This window comes from Astyanax mexicanus, chromosome 14 (assembly GCF_023375975.1).
Source record: "Astyanax mexicanus isolate ESR-SI-001 chromosome 14, AstMex3_surface, whole genome shotgun sequence".
Classification (NCBI taxonomy): Eukaryota; Metazoa; Chordata; class Actinopteri; order Characiformes; family Acestrorhamphidae; genus Astyanax; species Astyanax mexicanus.
In genome coordinates, this window is record NC_064421.1 from 40,429,378 (window position 1) to 40,441,473 (window position 12,096).

A 12,096-nucleotide genomic window follows, 5' to 3' on the forward strand; every position below is an offset into this window, starting at 1 on the left:
TTTGTCAAATAATGCAAAGAAATAAGAGTTCACTGAATACACTGAATAAAATGATGCATAAAAGTTACTTTAAAAAAAAGTTTCGCAACTTTATGCATTTGCATTTTTTTTTTTTATTTGATTTCACATAAATTTAAGTTTGTCATGATGGGTGACCCAGTCAGGGAGACGAGGAAAGCGGACAGGAATGTGCAGGTAAGGGCGAAACGAATAATTTAATAAATATATACATAAATAAATAACAAAGATAGACAAATAACAAAGAACACAGAATAATAAAGTAAACCAAAAACAAACGAGGGAGACTTGAGAACATAAACAATCTAGAGATAATAATAAAGATAAACAAACAGGGAATATATACAAGGAGCTAAACTAGAAATAAACACAAAGCAGGGTATATACAGGGAAATAAACAATAAGATAAACAAAGAACAAAGGACAAGGGCTAAGGCTAGGAGGACAAGGGCTAAGGCTAGGAAAACGAGGGCAAAGCTAGAGAACACGAGAACGACAAAACAACAGAGGTTAGTGCAAAGACCGACGAAGAACAAGTGACAGAGGAGGGCTATTTATGGTAACATGAAACACACTAGAAGTGGAAACACCTGGGGAAGGGGCGGAGCTACAAATCAGACACGTGGTGGAAAACTACTGACAAGAGACACAGAGGAGCACAGGTCACGTGGGAATAACACACAGAGACATGAGACAAGAGCAGGACGTGACAAAGTAACTCCAACTCGGTTTCTAGACTTAAATGTTACATAGAGTAAATAAGCTGTGCAGCATGCCATCAGGTGGTATAAAGCATGATTAAGGTGGAAACTTTAATATCAAAGCTAAAACACTTTTTAAATGATCATTTTATTTGTTAAAGGAAACAAAATCTAAACCAATCCAGCGCTCTGTGAAAAAGTGTTTGCCCCATAAACCCTAATAACTTATTAATTATACCACTCTTGGCGGCAACAACTGCAATCAAGCTTTACTGATAACTGATAACGAGTCTTTCACATCTCTGTGGAGGAAATTTGTTCCACAATGTTTTACAGAATTCTTTAAATTCAGCCACATTGGAGGAGTTTTGAATATGAACATCCTGCTTAAGATCATCCACAGCAATGGATCAGTCTTTAAGTAATCAATCAGACTTTAAGTAGGACACTTCAAAAACCTACATTTTGTTTTTCTTACGTTATTCAGAGGTGGACTTTTTTCTTTATGTGCTATGGGTCATTGTGCTGCTGCAGAACCCAAGTACACCTGAGCTTGAGGTCACGGACAGATGGCCAGACATTCTCCTTCAGGATAATCTGGTAAACAGCAGATTTCCTGGTACCATCTATTACAGCAAGTTGTCCAGGCCCCAGTGATTTTCCACTTACCTGTGTTCATTTTGTAGCTTAGTCTCAGGTGTTTCCTGTTTCCCGTTTGTGTCCACCGCTATTTATAGTCCTGTTTCCTTTCTCGTGTGTCGATCCTTGTACGTTTCACGTCTGTCAGTGCTCCGTGTTTTTGCTTGTTTCCTCAGTCCTGGTTTCTTTTGGTTATTCCATGTTTGTTTTGTATTTATTTTTTGTTAATAAATGTGTGTATTGTTTGCGTTTGCGTCTGCCTCCTCGTCCTTCCCGCACCCTATCTGACACCATGTTTTACATTCAGTATGATTCAGTAAGATTTACTCAGGTTATCTTTGTCTGATATTAAAGTTTGTTTGATAATCTAAAAATTTTATTTGACAAACATGACAAACATACAAAAAACACAAGAAATTTGTAGGGTGGCAAATACTTTTTCATGCCACTGTATATGTATTAAAAACAGGCCATAATGCACAATATTATGATATGACAGGGACCCGGTTGGAGCTTTTTTTCTAGAACACTGACTGAGTCTACACTGAAAAAACTGATGCGTAAATGTTACATAGAGTAAATAAGTGAACTGAACTTCAGTCAATCCTTTCTTTTAGTAAACTTTACTTAATATCTTTTTGCTAAATTAGTCCTTTATTTTAGTAGACTTTACTTAATTTCTGCATACAGTATTACCTAATTACTTAATTTGTACAATATTATTATATATAATTTTACATAATCTTAAAGATTTATTTTGTAAACGGACCAAGTCTCACTGTCTCAACACACGGATGGCACGTAACATATTCTTTTTAGTATACTAAAAAGAACGTATTTCATGCCATCCATGTAATATGTGTGATTTAACTAAAAAATATTTACATTTCAGGAATTGTAATATATTATGTAACATACACTCTAAAAAACAGAGGTACGATATGAGTACTTTTTTGTACTCAAAGGTACACTCTTCATAATTGTACCCTCAAAGGTACAATACTGGTCTTTACAGGGTCAGATTTGTTACCTCTGAAGTACAAAGTAATTTCTAGCAGCAATAAGTACAGATTTGTACCATTTAACCAGCCAAAAGTTTCATTCAGTATTCTGTATCACTGCACTAATAAACAATATATACTTACATTGCACATTTTTTATTTAAAAGCCAGACAATTTTGGATCATCGAGTTTTTGAGCCATATTTAGTTGATGATAATGTTTATAATCTTTATAATCTTTACTGGCACAAAAAGCATGGGTACAAAAAAGGACTTTCACTGAAAGGTACTTTTTTGGACCTCAATATAAGTTACAGCCCCAGCAACAAGCTTTGTACTCTTTTAAGTACAAATCTGTACTTACTTTTCTTAGTGTGTAAATATTTGAGTAATATTGTATAAATAAAGGCGTTGTAATTAGGTAATATTGTATGCAGAAATTACGTAAAGGTTACAAACAGAAAGGATTGATTCAGCAAAAATAAATGAAGTAAAGTTTACTAAAAGAAGAAAGCAGTGACTGAAGTTCAGATCACTTATTTACTCTATGTAACATTTAAGTCTTGAAACCGAGTTGAAGTTACTTACATTTACATGAAATTACATTTACTTAAAAAAAAACAAAAACAAATGCAGAAAGTTTTTTAAGTAATTTTTTTTTTTTACGCTTATTTTTTTTTCAGAGCCTGGGCTGGAGGGTGAACAGGCCGCAGTAGTGTGAGTGGTGAGCCGGGGTGAGCTGTTGTTGTCTGGATGTGGTTTGATGAAGTGTCTGAGTGTGAATGGAAGAGTGGGGCATCCAGACTGGCTCTGAGCGTCTGGCAGACACCAGCGGCTTCAGGTTACGGATTCTATTGTATTTCAACCAGTTTTTGGGGTTATTTGATGCTATCAAAGAAACTGCTCGACAAACAAATTGGGAGATCAGCAAAGCTTGTGTAAATCCATAGTGTGTAGGTGTGTGTGTATGTGTGTATGTGTGTATTTGTGTGTGTGTCCTATTTCCTATTAAGGAAACAGAGACATGATTTTACTTTTACTTGATTTTACTAGAAATTATTTTTTCTTTAATGTAAAGCCAAGAAATTAATACCTTACCATACTTGGCAACACTGCTACCAAGAATGTAGGTTTTAAAATTATCCAGTTAGTCGAGGTCTGAGTTACACTTTTTCCAAAGAAACAATATAAAGTAGAGAAAAGTTCAAAAAAGAAAATATAAAGTACTATTTTTACTATATTACTTTAGTAATACAGTTTGTTCCCCTACAGATTTCTTACATATTTTTTTAGATTTAAAAAAAGAAACTCAATATATGAGACAAATATAAACTAAAAAATATAAAAAGCTTTTGATTATGATTACTGCCAGACCTCACTTAAATAGATCCTGTCTGACAACATGAATCAGCTAAAAGATCTCAATGCAAAAAAAAATGCAACACATTATGCCCCAATCTGAAGAAATTCAAAAACTGATGAAAAAAAAACAAGACCATTGATCATCAGTCAGTCTGGAAAAGTTATTTCTAAGGCTTTGGAACTCCAGAGAACCACAGTGAGCACTGTTATTTGCTAAGGAATAAAACATGGAACACTGGTGAACCTTTCCAGGAGTGACCGACCGACCAAAATTATTCCAAAAGGGCATGAACAACTCATCCAGGAGGTCACAAAAGACCCAGAACAACCTTTAAAAAACTGCAGGTCTCACTTGCCTCAATTAATGTCATTGGTAATGATTTACTAATAAGAAAAAGACTGGGTGAAAATGGTCTCTATAGGAGAGTTTCAAAGCAAAAAACACTGCTGACCAAAAATTTACATTTACCATCTTGATGATCTCCAGGACTTTGGGAAAATATTCTTGAAAAAGGACATCATACTGAATTTAAAAGCGTTTTTTTACACCTGTAGTTCATTTCTCTGGTCCAAATCAGTTGATGAGTTTGATGTTTACTTGGAGCGTTTTCTCCCTCTGTTTGGTTTGGTTTCACACAGGCACAAACCTTAACGCAACAAAATGCGCACCAATAAACCACGCGAGCAGGCTGTGTCCTCTGATTGGTCAGAGCTGTCTGGCATGGGAGTAAATATAAATATAGGTCCCACTTTATAAGTGTCCCTAAGTACTATATAGTTACATGGTAACAATCCATGTAACTACGGTTTAACTACTGATAAAGTACACATCATTACAGCGGAACAGGTTATGTAATTACACATGTGTTTTAAGGTTAATTTTGACTTGTGTAAGTACACATGTGTACTAGGGGGAGTGTACTTACACATGTAATAGAGCAAGTGTACTTACACATGTGTAACAACGTGTGTGTACTCAATCAGCCCTAATTACATACTAGACAATAGCTGTTGGATAAGTTTTAAACTCAACTTATCACACTCACTATTACACATGTGTAAGTACACACACGTTGTTACACATGTGTAAGTACATTCACCCTGGTACACATGTGTAATTACACAAGTCAAAATTAACCGTAATACACATGTGTAATTACATAACCTGTACCTCTGTAGTTAATCTGTAACAATGTGTACTTCATCAGTAGTTACACTGTAGTTACATGGATTGTTACCGTGTAACTACATAGTACTTAGGGACACTTATTTTAAAGAGGGACCTAAATTTATGAAAAAAGTAAATATATCCAAAGATTCTGTGTTCCAGCACGTATATCTGTGCTTTAACGCTGAACGCAGTACAGACCGCGCTTGCACGGACACAGTGTTTATTTATAGCTGTGGTAATTAGCGATATCTGGCTAATATATATATATCAGTTTAAACTACGCCTTATCAGCAGTTTAGCTCAAATATATCGTCGCTGTCCTATGAAAAACACTTATCTCCATTTTTGTCGATTTTTAGTTTACTACATAATTTGAACATACAAATTTTCCCTTACACTGTGCCAAAATTTCTTGATGAACGGACCAATAGAAACTCTTCAAAATGACCTGAAATGAACTCTTTTTACATTGACTTCCATTGAAAGTTGACAAGGTTTTTTCTCTTTGCTGTAAAGTTGCTGTTTTGGAGATAAGTGTTTTTCATTGGACAGCGACGATATGGACTATATTAAATAGTTGGGCCGGATCGAGACCGGATTACGCTCCAGAGTCCGTTTGGGACTGAAATGAGACCCCCTCCTCTCGGTGCTGTTTTCACACCTGCTCAATTGAACCGCACTAAAGTTACAAATGGACCAGAGTTCATTTTAATCGGACCAAACTGTGCTGGTGTGAAAATGCTCTAAAACATGGTGGTGGTAGTGTGATGGTCTGGGGATGCTTTGCTGCTTCAGGGCTTGGAAAACTTGTTGGAATTCTGCTGTTTAACAGACAATCCTGAAGGAGAATATCCGGCTATCTGTTCATGACCTCAAGCTCAGTTGCTCAGCTTGGGTTCTGCAGCAGGACAATGATCCAAAGCACACAAACAAGTCCACCTCTGAATGGCTTAAAAAAATAAAATGAAAGTTTTGAAAGGGGACTAATCAAAGTCAGGCTGTTTATGCTTAAAAAACCCTCCAAAGTGGCCAAATTAAAACAATTCTGGGCCAAAATTCCTCCACATGATGATGTGAAAAACTCGTTGCCAGTTATCAGTAAAGCTTGATTGCAGTTGTTGCCGCCAAGGTAGCACAACCAAGTTGTTAATACAGGGCTAGATTGGTTTGGATATGTTTTTTTCTTCATTTAATAAGTAAAATGATCATTTAAAAAGAGTTACTCAGGTTATCTTTGTCAGATATTAAAGATTGTCAAAGACATAAATAAGGTTCTGTGCATATAAGGAAATATATATAATGAATATGAAGAGATGTATTCAGGAAAATACTAAGACCAATACATAAGCTATCAGTTAAAGGGAATAGAAACAGTACTAAGTAATGGTAACAGGAGTAATGGTACAAATATACCTAAAGAATGGTGAAAATACAAAACCACAGTCCACCCCACTTATGTCATTCTACTAGTGAACAAGGACAGGCACGGATCCAGTGTCATGCTCTGGGGCATGGTGTGTGTGTCGGGTGTGTGTGTGCGTGTTGGGTGTGTGTGTGGAGCTATAGTAATGGATGTGTGTGAGGTCAGGTCCTACAGTGTGAGGTGCACTTCATCACATACATGATCCCCTTTAGATCACCTGTGTAAGAAGACAAAACCCTAGAGGATAACATCCCCCCCCACCCCCCCACACACACCACTCTCCACCCCCACTCTTCTCAGTGTTTACCTTCCCTTCCACACTGGGAAAAATGTTGAGTAAAATTTACCTAAAAAAAGTAACTTTTTGTAACTTTCTGCTTTTTTTAAAGTAAATTTAATTTCAGTTAAATTTAAGTAACTTCAACTCGCTTTCAAGACTTAAATGTTACACAGAGTAAACAAGTGAACTGAACTTCAGTCAACCCTTTCTTTTAGTAAACTTTACTTCATTTCTGCATAAAATATTACCTAATTACAATTACTTAATTTATACAATATTACTCAAATAATTTATGATACATAATATGTAATAATATGCCCCTCTGTGTCTCCTGTCAGTACTTTTCCACCTGTGTCTATTTGTAGCTCCGCCCCTTCCCCAGGTGTTTCCAATTCTAATGTGTTTCCTGTTTCTTTAAATAGATCCCATGTGCCACTTTGTCTCCGTCGGTCTTTGCACCTTCCTCTGTTGTTTTGTCGTTCTCGTGTTTTCTAGCCTAGCCCTCGTTTTCTTAGCTTTAGCCCTTGTCCTTTGTTTATCTCTAGTTTCTTGTTTATTTCCGTGTTCCCTAGTTCCTTGTATATAACCCTGCTTTGTGTTTATTAGTTTATTCCCTTGTTTATATTTCCCTGCCCTGTTTGGTTTGTTTATTATTATTGCTCGTTTGTTTTGGTTATTGGTTATTTGTGTTTCTTTGTTTAGTGTTACTCGTTCCTTGTTTCTTTGTTTATTTGTTATTTATTTATTAAATTATTTATTTATTTAGCCCTTACCTGCACTTGTGTCCGCTTTCCTCACCCTGCCTGGGTCATCCCCATCCGTGACAGAAAGACCGACCCAAACATGGACACAGCAGGTTCTGCCTGGACTGGCACAAGGATGGTGATTCGCCGTACTCCAGGCGGGATCCCGGCGCAGGAAACCTCGAGGCCTCATGGACGCCGCAGGCCTCGGGGTAAGCGTTCTAAGGGGTCCCGCCAGCCGGAAAAAGACCCCTTTTTCGGGGTGGATTTTCTTGGGGGGGCGATAAGGGTTGGCGCGGTGAGCCTCGGTCCTCACCCTGGACTGCGCGGAGCCTACGAGGACCAGAGGCGGGTCAAGCGCGACCCATGGGACTTTCTCGGGTGCGCTCCCAGCAGCTCCGAAGAAGAGGAGGAGCTCTACCCCGCATCGGCCCGTGCTCCATTAGCGTTCCCCTCATGGGCGGTGCTCTACCCGGCTCTCGGCCGCACAGCTCCTAAGGCCATCCCAACTCCCGTGACTCTCGCGGCCGAGATGGCGCGCTCCGTGAAGCTCGCAGCCGGGACGCCGCGCTCCGGGAAGCCCGCGGCCGAGACACCGCGCTCCGTGAAGCCCGCGGCCAAGACGCCGTGCTCTGTGACTCTCGTGGCTGCAAAGCCGCACCCCGTGACTCTCGCGGCCGAGACGGCGCACTCCATGAAGCCCGCAGCTGAGACGCCACGCTCCGGGACTGCTGCGGTGCTTGAGCCGCTCTCCAGGATTACAAATCCAGTCCGGGATTTTGCGGCAACCGCACTCTCAAGCCCTGCAGCTGCAGCGCCAGAACCTCAGGCTGAGGAGCTGGCTTTCATGGCGGCTGCAGAGCTGGATTCCGCCGCTGCAATCCAGCCTCTCTCCGGGACTATCTCCGCGGCCGCTCAGCCGCGCTCTGGGACTCTCTCCACGCTGGACTTTATCGGCGGCCCCGTGCTTTCCGCGCTTGACTCTATCGGCGAGGCTGCAGATCCAGTCCGGGTTTTTGTTTCACCTGCGGCTTCAGGCCTCACAGCAGCAGCGCTGGATCTCTATGCTACCAGCTCCGAAAATCTCTCGGCTGCTGAGCCACGCCCCCGGACTCCTGCCGTCCCGGAGCCTGCATGCGCTGCGGTGCATGCAGTTCAAGCCTCCGTGTCTGCTGAAGATGCTCAAGACTCCGTGTCTGCTGAAGCTGCTCAAGCCTCCGTGTCTGCTGAAGCTGCTCAAGCCTCCGTGTCGGCTGAAGCTGCTCAAGCCTCCGTGTCTGCTGAAGCTGCTCAAGACTCCGTGTCTGCTGAAGCTGCTCAAGCCTCCGTGTCTGCTGAAGCTGCTCAAGCCTCCGTGTCTGCTGAAGCTGCTCAAGCCTCCGTGTCTGCTGAAGCTGCTCAAGCCTCCGTGTCTGCTGAAGCTGGTCAAGCCTCCGTGTCTGCTCCAGCAGTTCCAGTCTCCATACCAGTGCCAGCTGCCCAAGTCTCCGTACCAGCTCCCGCTGCCCGAGTCGCTGCGCCGCCAGCACCAGCTCCCGCTGCCCGAGTCGCCGCGCCGCCAGCACCAGCTCCCGCTGCCAGAGCTGCGTCACTACCCCACCAGTTCCTGCTCCCAGGACAGTGTTTGGCTCCAGGGCCCCAGGACCCAGACAGGCACCGTGGTCCCCGGACTTTGACCCCAGAACTGTGCCCAGGCTGGCTCCTCAGACTTTGCCTCAGACTTTTCCTCAGACTTTTGCCAGCCCTGGGCACCCACCTATGTTTCTGGTCCCCATGTCTCTCCCTGTTTTGGTCCCTGTGACCAGCCAGATCAGAATTCATGAGATTTTAATGGAGAGAAAAAAGAAAAAAGCTAAGAAAGAAAAAGAAAAAACGATCTTTAGTTGCAGGCTAACAAGGTGACAAATTCTTAGCTTATTTTAGCTCCGTCTGCAGACAAGCCGTTGATCGCTCACCCTGCAGCTTGATTTAGATTTCAGCGTGTCTTTGCTGTCGTAACAACGAGAAAAGTAGACTTTGTGCGGCTCAAAAAGCGCAAAAGGCATGTACTAATTCTCTTCATTAATCATGAGTGTGTTTTGGGCGTAACGTGAAATAAATTAATCAGTCTGTCTCTTGCTCATCATTCCCTCTCAGAGCCAGGTGAGCTCTGACTTTGGCAGATTGCTTGTTTGCATGCCCAGCACTTTTTAACGCTTTTTAGCAAACATATACATAGGTAATATCACAATGACCTATAATTTTATAGGTTTGCATAGCTGCCAACTGGCATGCACTGTGGGTTTGTGCACTGCTGTGTGTCCGTGTGCTTGTGGACAATTCACTGCCAATATAGCAATGAATATCTGACTGATGACATCTTTCTAGGTTGTATTCAGTGAGTGGCACACCTGTGTTTTCCATTGCCACGATAGCAATATGCCAGAAATGTACCTGCACACACCTAATTTCAAGACCACCAGGCCCATTGGCGTAGGTCAATTCAAGCACCGTTGCTATTAAAACAACACAGGTGAAAGGCGTTGGTGGGGTGTAAGATAGGAACGGAATCTTGTTAGACATGGGGACCACCATGTCTATGACTGATCTATAGAATTTGTTTAGTCAAAAAGTTTAGAAGGTCACTTTTAATAACTGATTTGCATAAAGTTGAGAAAATTTGAACTTGATTTGTCACTGTGTTGTTTGCTGCTTGTCGATAAATTGTGGCTACAGATCCTGTATTCCCATAGGAAATGATGACTGATCAATGTGAATGTAGAGTTACGCTATGCTAATTATCTCTCTCTCTTTCTCTCTCTCTCTCTCATCTGTCACTTCTATCCTAAGGCCACTTTACTACTCACTGCCCTCCCATTGGCCAGTTTATCCCTGGTTTTGAATGGGCAAACACTAGTAATATCACAAGTAAGTAACATCACAATGACCTATATTTTGTTTTGATGTAGAATCATGTTATTGTTATTGGTATTCCGTTTATTGATTATGTAAAAGTTTACATAGCTGCTAACTGGCATGCGTTATGGGTTTGTTCACTGCTGTGTGTCCGTGTGCAAAATAGCAATGAATATCTGACTGATGACGTCTGTCTGGGTAGTGTTCAGGGAGTGGCACACCGTTGTTTTCTATTGCCAAGATAGCAATAAGCCAGAAATGTACCTGCACACACTTTATTAAAATAAACTCGCAAGCACTGTTGCCATTTAAACAACACAGGTGAAAGGCGTAGGTGGGGCGTAAGATAGGAACAAAATCATGTTAGACATGGGAACCACCATTTAGTCGGTCAAACAGTTTAGAACAGGGGTGTCCAAACTTTTTTTATTGGGGGCCAGAAGGAGAAATATAGTCACGGGCCACAGACTCTGTAATAAAACAAATAATGAAATATACCACTTTAAATAATACTTTTTTCCTGATTACTTTCATTTACACACCATTTTCCTTGACTCACTATCTTAATCTTTGACAGTGTTGTGTAAACTAAGATTTTTCAAATTGATGTTTAATTTCATGATGTCTCTTAATATAAAACTCCTTAATTACGGCAACTTTTAGACTCTTTGGCCCGTTTTTCTGCTCTAGAAATGCGCACCCTCTCCGCTTTTAGACTCTTTGGCCCGTTTTACTGCGCTAGAAATGCGCACTCTCTCCACTTTTAGACTTTTTGGCCCGTTTTACTGCACTAGAAATGCACACCCTCTCCGCTTTTAGACTCTTTGGCCCGTTTTACTGCGCTAGAAATGCGCACTCTCTCCGCTTTTAGACTCTTTGGCCAGTTTTTCTGCACTAGGAATGCGCACTCTCTCCGCTTTTAGACTCTTTGGCCTTTTTTTCTGCGCTAGAAATGCGCCGTAGTTTGGACACCCCTGGTTTAGAAGATCACTTTTAATAATTGATTTGCATAAAGTTGAGAAAATCTGAACTCCATTTGTCTGTATTCCCATAGAAAATGATGACTGATCAGTTGTCTAAGGTGAATGTAGAGTTAGGCTATTCTAACTATTTCTATCTCTCTCTCTCTCTCATCTGTCCCTTCTATCCTAGGGCCACTCTACCACTCTGTGCCCTCCCATTGGCCACTTTCTTTCTGGTGTTGGAATGTGGAATGCCATTGTGACACGGTGCCCCTGCAATTCTGACAGACAAGCGAGGGGTCTCCCCTTACTGACGGCAGGGTCCCGCATGCCTTTGTTTGACTTCCTGCCCTCACCTTTTGCCCGATCATGGTGAGAACAAGGGAAGAGAGGGAGCGAGAGAAAGGTAGAGGGGAGGAAAGAAAGAGTGGTTTATCTGAGCGCCCAACACCGAGGGGGCTCTGGTTACCCTGCCATTGGGCTCCTGATCCCAAAGAACACCTGTGTTGGACACAGAGAGAGTCTATTTAAACAGTGCAGCGCTGTGTACTGTATGTGCACAGGGAGATGCATGGCATGCAGTGAACTAAAATCACTTTTTTTCTCTTTGAAATACTGTTAAGTGGAATCTAAGGGTGTGTTCACACAGCAGGTAAATGTGGCCCAAATCTGTGTTATCTGTGTGGCAGTGTGAACAGCAGAAAAAAAATCAGTTTGGGCCACTTCTATATTTGGTATTAAATATGGATCTGATTCATAGCATGAATGCATGAACATGAGTCTAAAAAACACACTGAAATTAATATGACTTTTAAGAAAGAAAACTGAGGTCCCTGTTCCAATACTACCACAAGCCCTGTTGTGATGCTCACTACTATCTTACACCATGACAATAATCTAT

At 41.3% G+C, this 12,096-nt stretch overlaps 1 pseudogene; it reads right to left on the reverse strand.

Moving 5' to 3' along the window:
- Positions 1-7,806: 7,806 nt before the first annotated feature.
- LOC111191398 (kelch-like protein 10) overlaps positions 7,807-12,096 on the reverse strand; it is a 115,596-nt pseudogene continuing 111,306 nt past the window's right edge.